The sequence below is a fragment of the Pipra filicauda genome, unplaced genomic scaffold (genome assembly GCF_003945595.2).
Source record: "Pipra filicauda isolate LSUMZ 115617 unplaced genomic scaffold, ASM394559v2 scaffold463_size517996_pilon, whole genome shotgun sequence".
Lineage (NCBI taxonomy): Eukaryota > Metazoa > Chordata > Aves > Passeriformes > Pipridae > Pipra > Pipra filicauda.
In genome coordinates this window covers 3,672-11,458 of record NW_024104602.1, presented here as the reverse complement: position 1 = coordinate 11,458, position 7,787 = coordinate 3,672, and the positions used below count along the sequence as shown (strand labels likewise).

General features: G+C 51.4%; 1 long non-coding RNA gene across 2 annotated transcripts; it reads left to right on the top strand.

The window, feature by feature from the left end:
* The first annotated feature begins 4,317 nt into the window (after positions 1-4,317).
* LOC113999387 lies at positions 4,318-7,258 on the top strand. Of its 2 annotated transcripts, none has more exons than XR_005565359.1 (4): positions 4,318-4,355; positions 5,326-5,442; positions 5,894-6,049; positions 7,222-7,258. It is a non-coding gene; the product is annotated as an uncharacterized LOC113999387 (long non-coding RNA). The 2 variants fall into 2 exon arrangements; XR_003544854.2 differs by lacking the exon at positions 7,222-7,258 and adding an exon at positions 6,176-6,282.
* Positions 7,259-7,787: the final 529 nt, after the last annotated feature.

Below are 7,787 nucleotides of genomic sequence, written 5' to 3'. Positions count from 1 at the left end.
AATATTCAGAAAAAAAAAGGTTGGGATAACAAAAACAACTATATTGCAGAAAATGAATAAATTTTGCATCACTTGGAAGTATTTCTTACAAGCATATAAATAGTCCTACACCACAGAACTTCATCCTCCCACCTAAGGAAAGGGTTTTTCCCTCTTTCCTTACTGAGGAGCAGCACTTGAGTGTCTGTTGCAGAGCATTGCAGTTGAAATAGCAGCATCAGGGATTTTTTTTTGTGTGTGTCTGTGAATATTCAGCTCTAATCTCTGCTGCATTAACAGGCTCTGCTTTGCACCTGGTCACTGTCATGAAAACGGTGTGAAAAATGTAAACTTTTTCAGAAGGGCCTCTTCACAGACCAGAAAAATACCCAAGCGTCTCCCAGAGGCACTAAAAGTTTGCTTTGATTAACAGAAATGAGTGAGCCTGGTCACACTTGCTTGACTTTTGAGTTAAACTCAGCAGTGAGTTCACGATGCCTGTGATTGGAGACAACGACAAAACCAAAACGGGGGAATACATTTCCTAAGGACAAGTATTACCTCAGGCACTAGTGATTTTCATTCTTCCCTTCCAAAATGGGCCAATACAGTATTTTCCATAATAGTGAGTCACTACCTGAGTGCCATTTCCCTCATTTCCTTTGAAAACATGAGTAGTTTTGTGTAGCCATTAAGTGATGCAGGATATGATTAGGTTACTTACTCACGGGGATTTAGATATAATAAATAAGAAAGCAAATCTGGTTTCGTCATCCCCCTTCCTTGATTCTTTGGGGGAGGAATTATTACTTTCTGCTTTCTAAAGAAACGGGGACCCCCCGGGCCGGCCCCGTCCGGGGGTCGGGAATAATTTTAAAATTATTCCAGAAAGAAACAGGGGAGTGTAAAACATACCGGGATGACTCTTACGTCCACCAAATCATTAGAATTGGAAGCCTGTGACCTCACCTCTGTCCCTGTTATTGTTTCCGGGAAAACCCTACGATCCCACAGTTTGGAAGAGAAATTCACTGGAACGATGACCAGGTTTGCTCTGACAGAGCTCGCGCCGGCCCCGTCCCCCGGCCCCGCCCTGCCCGCCCCCAAAAACGCCGCTGTCCCCGCAGGCCCCGCTCCCCGCCCCACTCCCCTTGTCCCGGGAGAGCTCCCGGCCGGGCCGTGGCCGCGGAGCTCCCACCCGCCCTTCCCCGGCCCCAGCAGCGCCCGCCGGGGCTGCGGCGGCGGCGGGAGCCGCGCTGAGGGAGCGGGGGGCGGGGCCGCGCCGAGGGGCGGGGCCGGGCTGAGCGGGCGGGGCGGGGCCGCAGGGCCGGGCGGGCTGGGATTGGGCGGAGGCGCTCGAGCGCTGATTGGGCAGCGCTGCCGGCCCGCGGTATAAAGGGCCGGCGGGGGGGGTGGGGCCGGTTGTGTGTGAGGGCTGAGGGCGCGGCCCCGCTGCTGCCCGGGCTGCGGAGGGGAGAGCGCCTTGGCCGCTGGGTTTGTGGACCGGGGCAGCTGGGGGCGTTTAGGGGCGCGTTGTGCTGGGCAGCGGGGTCCGAGTAAGCCCGTTACCTGCCGGGTGACCCCGTGGGGAGCCGTGGCGGGGCTGCGGGGCTGTTGTTCTCTGGGTGTCTCAGGGTTTGCCTCGGAATCCCAAAGCCTTTCCCCGTGCAGGGTTAGGAGGCAAAGACTGGTGTCAGTTTCTTGGTGCTGCATTAATGCTTTTTGCTCCTTCTCTGTCCAGTTGTGCCCTCCCTGGGGCTCAGCTCAGGTCCGTGCCCAGCGGCTGGTGGAGTGTGGCGAGTTGTGCTTCCTGCCGGGCGGGAGCTGCCTTGGGAAGCTGCTCCGTCCCCACGGCTGTGCCGAGCCCGGGAGCTTGGACAGGTAAGGGCAGGGCCCGTCCTGCCGGTGAGAATTGGGTTTGACTGGGGGAGGATGGAATAGAGTGTGTGCCTGTTAACTCCACGGAGAGCCAACAGCTGGGAGAGACCCCGAGCAGGTTTGGTGCCACGAGAGCAGCTTCAAAAGACCTTGAGTGTTGGAGAAATGTCCAGGAGAATCGGTTCCCTTTTTGCAGGGAGGCAGTTTGCAAGGACAGAGTGGCTGCTGAGCTCTCTGGCAAAAATACTCCCCTTGGGATGTACAGGGTGAGGAAATGTTGGCCACGTGTGGGCTGGAGCAAAGGTGTGTGGGTGCCTGTGTGTGACACCCGTGGGTGTGCAGGAAGGGGGTCCTGGTGCCATTGGAGCTGCCAGGGAGCCAAAAAGGGCTCAGTTGTCTGAAAAAGGCAAAAGCCATGTTGGTCTCTGTTGACACCTGCACCAAAGGAGATGCAAATTTTCCCCCTCTTGGTTGCACAAAGCTCCCAGGAAAGGCAGCTTTAGATTCCAACTCACCTTTATGCTAAAGGTTTCCTTGCTCTCTCAGCAGGATGTCGAGTGCCACCGTGTCCCTGAGGTCACCCTTTCTCCTGCTGGGAGAGCACGAGGTGGATGGAGAGGATCCCCAGGTATCTGCAGGCACAAGGGACTCGTACAGATGTGATTTTCCTACAGCCCTCATAAGATAGACGTTCAGGGTACCATGGGTCATGTGCCAGCTCTCCTGCTGGAGCTTTTGACTGCTATATTTGGACACAAAGAGTAGAACTAAAGTCAGGTCTGTTCTGGAGTGTGTTACACATGCGCAAAGCTCTTTCCCTCTATTTGTTTTCTGTTCTGGAAAGCACAGTCTGGGGTTCCTGGGTGCTTCCTGTTAAATGAAAAAAAATTTTGTACTGAAAGGTGAAAGGAGCTGTCTGTTGGAGGTCAGATGTCCATGATAAAAGCTTTATGCTTTTTCAGTCAGTAAGCTTCTAAAATATCTTAGTGTGTAGGAATGCCTGGCTTCTAAAACTTGCCAGTTGGGTTTTAGAGGCTTCTTTGAAGAGCTGATTTCAGGCAGCAGAATTGGCCCCCAGGAGGGACTCTGTGCCTGCTCTCCCGTGGCTCCAAGGGATCTCTGGTCCTTCACGCCGGCACCGAGATTTTCTCGGGAAGGGCCTCAGATCCCCGGACCCGTCTGGGACACAGGCAAGATCCCCCTGCATTTAGAAATGAGGCCTTCTTGTGGCTTCCTACCCGTACCCGTTGGTGGGTTCCAAAGAAGGACTCTTGAAATGCCTTTTGGGCTGTCCATTGAAGCCTTGGGACCAAATTGGGCCCCCTGGAGGGACAGTGCTGTTGGTGCCCCCCGGGTTGGGGCACCCCGAGGACTCCAGCGCGCACCGAAAGGATTATTCGGGGAGATCCTCGGGGTGCCCGGCCCTGGGGAGTTCAAAGCAAGGTCCCTGCCATGGATTCAGGCATTCCTGACAGTATCCCAGGTGTACCTGTCCATCCTAGACATGGAACTTTATAAAGGACTATAATTGGGTAATAAAAGTGGTGCTCCAAGTGCCAAAGAAGTGTGGGATTGGGATTAAGAAATGAGCAGTGATGGTCCAATTGGCTGTTTTCTCTTGACTGTGATGGTGAGAGCTGCAGGAGTGCAAGGTGTGTGTTCCAGTCCCCATAATTTGGTTTGCACATGTCCTGGTCAGACACAGGTCCAACTTCCTCAGTCCTTAACACAATAGAGGGAGAATTTAGGACTGGCACTGTTAAGGTGATTGATGTGTCATGGGTTAACCTGGGAAAACATTGGGTAATTCCTCAGTTTTTTTTATTTGCCAAACTCACCCAAACCTGTGCTAGGAAGAGATTGATTGGACAAGTTGAGGCAGAAATGAAATCGAAAACTGGGGATATTGACACTGTAATTGCTGAAACTAAATGTGTCAAAGCAGCAGCTCTTGTTGTGCAGGGAATAACTCCTGTCAGCAGCAAGGTCCCGACTGAAGTGGCAGCTGCAATTGTTCCTGTGGTGTGGGCCAGTGGAATTCCAGTAGAGTGGAAAAGGGCAGAACCTGTAGGTATTACCCCTAATGTGGGATCTCTCCTGGTAAGGCCAAGCCAGTATCCTTTAAAATCAGAATGTCAGGTAGGATTGGTTGCAGTAACAGCTAAATTTGCTTCTCATGGTTTCCTTGTAGAACGTGAATACAAGAACCTGCCAAGAAAACCAATGGCCAAGATGATTGATTAGTGCAGGACCTGAGAGAACCACCTTGAATGACAACCCAGAGTAGCTGACAGTATTATATTTAAAAGATGGCCTTTGCTGCATCTCCTTGAGCAAGGAAAGCCAAGAAACCTTTGCTTTTGCAGGAGAAAATCTGGACAGCGGGAAGGAAGAAAAGAAGCCCCGTGACTCCTCCCTGAGCCCCAGACAGCCCATGAACTGCCTTCCTGGGAATGGTGGGACGGGCTGGACTCTGGATTGCTCCCTCTGGATGTGTGGTAAGACTGTTATGCCAACTTTTCCAACAGCCTGTAAGCATTTGCTGCCTTGGCTAGATGGTGCAAGGGCAGCCTTTAAGCAGCTAAAGCATTCCCTGAGGAGAGCTCTGGGTCTGCCAGATGTGTCAGAACTGTTGGCAGCATCTTTGGTGGGAGGGCAAAGAAAGGCCAAGGTGTGCAGTGACCCCCCAACAAGGGACTTTGAGTTAATGGTATCCCTGCAAGTGAACTTTGTGGGCTGTTCCCCCTTTAGGGCAGGTGATAGTCCCAGCTACAGTGATGAGAAAAATAGTTAAAAGAGAGCTCCAAAAGCTGGAAATCCTCCTGGAGGCTCTTGGCAAACAGAGTTTACTGAGTTAGCCCCGAAAGAAAGACAGTGATAGCTTTTGCGTGCTAGTAGATTCTTTGAAAAGATAGCCTTGAGTGTGTCCTTGTTGCACCAGTAGGTCTAGTCAAACTCCCCATATTCCAGGAGATATACCTATTAAAGGAAACAATGATCTTCCTAATCCTTTGTTGGCTTGAGGCTCTCCCCTCAGGAACTGCAGGAACTCCTGGTGCCGCCTGGGCCGATGGATTGGACGCCCCAGCCCCTCCGTTCCTGCCCAGCCACTGGGTCCGTGTCGAGTGGTGGCACTGCCAGCCCTGCAGGTGAAGTGGGAAGGGCCTTTCCAGGTGTTGTTGGTCACATTTTTAGCAGGTAGAGTTGCAGTAAAAGGACGTTGGGTATGTTTTTCTTGAGTTCAGAAAGCTCCTTTTGATTGGTGAGCAGAACAAAGTGGATCCTTAAGAGTTCCCATCTGTGTTTGTGTCTCAGCCTGTGTTAGGATTCAGGGCTGTCAGTTGTTGTCACTGAGGAGTCAAACTCTGCTTTAAATAAGGAGACACTGGCCTAATGGCCAAGTGTCAAGAAAAAAGGGGGAATGCTGTCTGAGTGTTGAGATGTAACAAAAGCTAATCCTTTTTGCAGTGGGATGTAGCCTGGAAACTCCACAGAGGTGAGCCAAGGGATTTAAGGGAGGTGAAGAAAGAAGGAAGAAGGGAACTGAGGCATCAGCCAAGCAGCACCAAGCTCCTGTATAAGCAGGTGAGTTGTGTTGAGGTTCCTAAGGCAGGCACTGAGGTCTTTGAGGGCTCCAGACAGAGAAAAGCTGGGAAGCCCTTCGGTGAAGCCCCTTTGAAACCTGAAGCCCCTGGGCCATTTTGGGAGCCTGAGCTATTGCAGCCCTGGGGATGGCTTTGGTTTCTTTCTCTCCTCAGAGTAAAACTGTACAGGGGAATCTGTGATCTCTCTGATTTTTGTATCATAGCTGAAACTGAGAAAAAGTTCACCTTGTGCAATTTCCCAACTGACTTGGCCGGGTTTAACCAACAGTGCCAGATTGTTGTAGTGTGCAGGTTATTGTTTGTGTCTGAGCAGTTTGGTGTTTATTTACAAAGGGAGGCCATGGAATGTTATGGTGTCTTTGTCCCGATATTTGGAGACAGTGCATGAATTAGTTGACTTCTACCTCGCTCCCTGATATCTGACTTTTCAGATGTACCAAGAACTGGTAGTTTTTGCAGTGGGATGTTCCCTAGAAACTCCATGGAGGTGAGCGAAGGCATTTAAAGGGACTGTGCAAGCAAAGTAAAGAAAGACTGAAGAGAACTGAGGCAGAAGCCAAGCCAGCACCAAGTTCTTCTACAACCAGGTGAGTTGTCTTGAAGTTGATAAGGTGGTCACTTAGAACTTTGGGGGCTCCAGGCACAGGTGACCACCAGAGACCCCCAATGGAGCCCCTCAGAGACCTTATAAGGGTTTGTATTTATGGTAACAGGTGTGGGGAATGTCCTGAACACAGAACAGGAATACAGGGAAGGAAAATGAGCCCTCCTGTAATGCTGACCCATCCCTTCAGCTGCAGTGGAGACACCTCCGTGTGCCCTTTGGGAGCTGATTGCCAGGACACCCGGCAGGCTGGGATCATGGCAGGGTGTTGTAAGCAAGGAATGCCTGGCTTCTAAAACTCACCAGCTGAGTCTTAGAGGCTTCTTTGAAGAGTTGATTTCAGGCAGCAGAATTGGCCTCCCAGGAGGGACTCCGTGCCTGCTCTCCCGTGGCTCCAAGGGATCTCTGGGCCTTCACGCCGGCACCGAGATTTTCTCGGGAAGGGCCTCAGATCCCCGGACCAGTCTGGGACACAGGCAAGATCCCCCTGCCTTTAGAAATGAGACCAAATTGGGCCCCCCTGGAGGGACAGGGCTGTTGGTGCCCCCCGGGTTGGGGCACCCCGAGGACTCCAGCGCGCACCGAAAGGATTATTCGGGGAGATCCTCGGGGTGCCCGGCCCTGGGGAGTTCAAAGCAAGGTCCCTGCAATGGATTCAGGCATTGCTGAGAGTATCCCAGGGGTACCTGTCCCTGCTAGACATGGAGCTCTCTAATGGACTGTAATTGGGTGATAAAAGTGGTGCTCCAAGTGCCAAAGAAGTGTGGGATTGGGATTAAGAAATGAGCAGTGATGGTCCAATTGGCTGTTTTCTCTTGACTGTAATGGTAAGAGCTGCAGGAGTGCAAGGTGTGTGTTCCAGTCCCCAGCCTTTGGTTTGCACATGTCCTGGTCAGACACAGGTCCAACTTCCTCAGTCCTTAACACAATAGAGGGAGAATGAAGGACTGGCAGTGTTAAGGTGATTGGTGTGTCAGGTTAACCTGGGAAAACATTGGGTAATTCCTCAGTTTTTCTATTTGCCAAACTCACCCAAACCTGTGCTAGGAAGAGATTGATTGGAAAAGTTGAGGCAGAAATGCAATTGAAAATGGGGATATTGACACTGTAATTGCTGAAACTAAATGTGTCAAAGCAGCAGCTCTTGTTGTGCAGGGAATAACTCCTGTCAGCAGCAAGGTCCCGACTGAAGTGGCAGCTGCAGTTGTTCCTGTTGTGTGGGCCAGTGGAACTCCAGGAGAGTGGAAAAGGGCAGAACCTGTAGGTATTACCCCTAATGTGGGATCTCTCCTGGTAAGGCCAAACCCTTATCCTTTAAAATCAGAATGTCAGGTTGGATTGGTTGCAGTAACGGCTAAATTGGCTCCTCCTGGTTTGCTTGTAGAATGTGAATGCAAGAACCTGCCAAGAAACCAATGTCCAAGATGATTGATGAGTGCAGGACCTGAGAGAACCCCCTGAAATGACAACCTAGAACAGTTTCCAGTATTAGATTGAAAAGATGGCCTTTGCTGCATCTGCTTGAGCAAGGAAAGCCAAGAAACCTTTGCTTTTGCAAGAGAAAATCTGGACAGCAGGACGGAAGAAAAGAAGCCCCGTGACTCCTCCCTGAGCCCCAGACAGCCCATGAACTGCCTTCCTGGGAATGGTAGGATGGGGTGGACTCTGGATTGCTCCCTCTGGATGTGTGGTAAGACTGTTATGCCAGCTTTCAAGAAGAG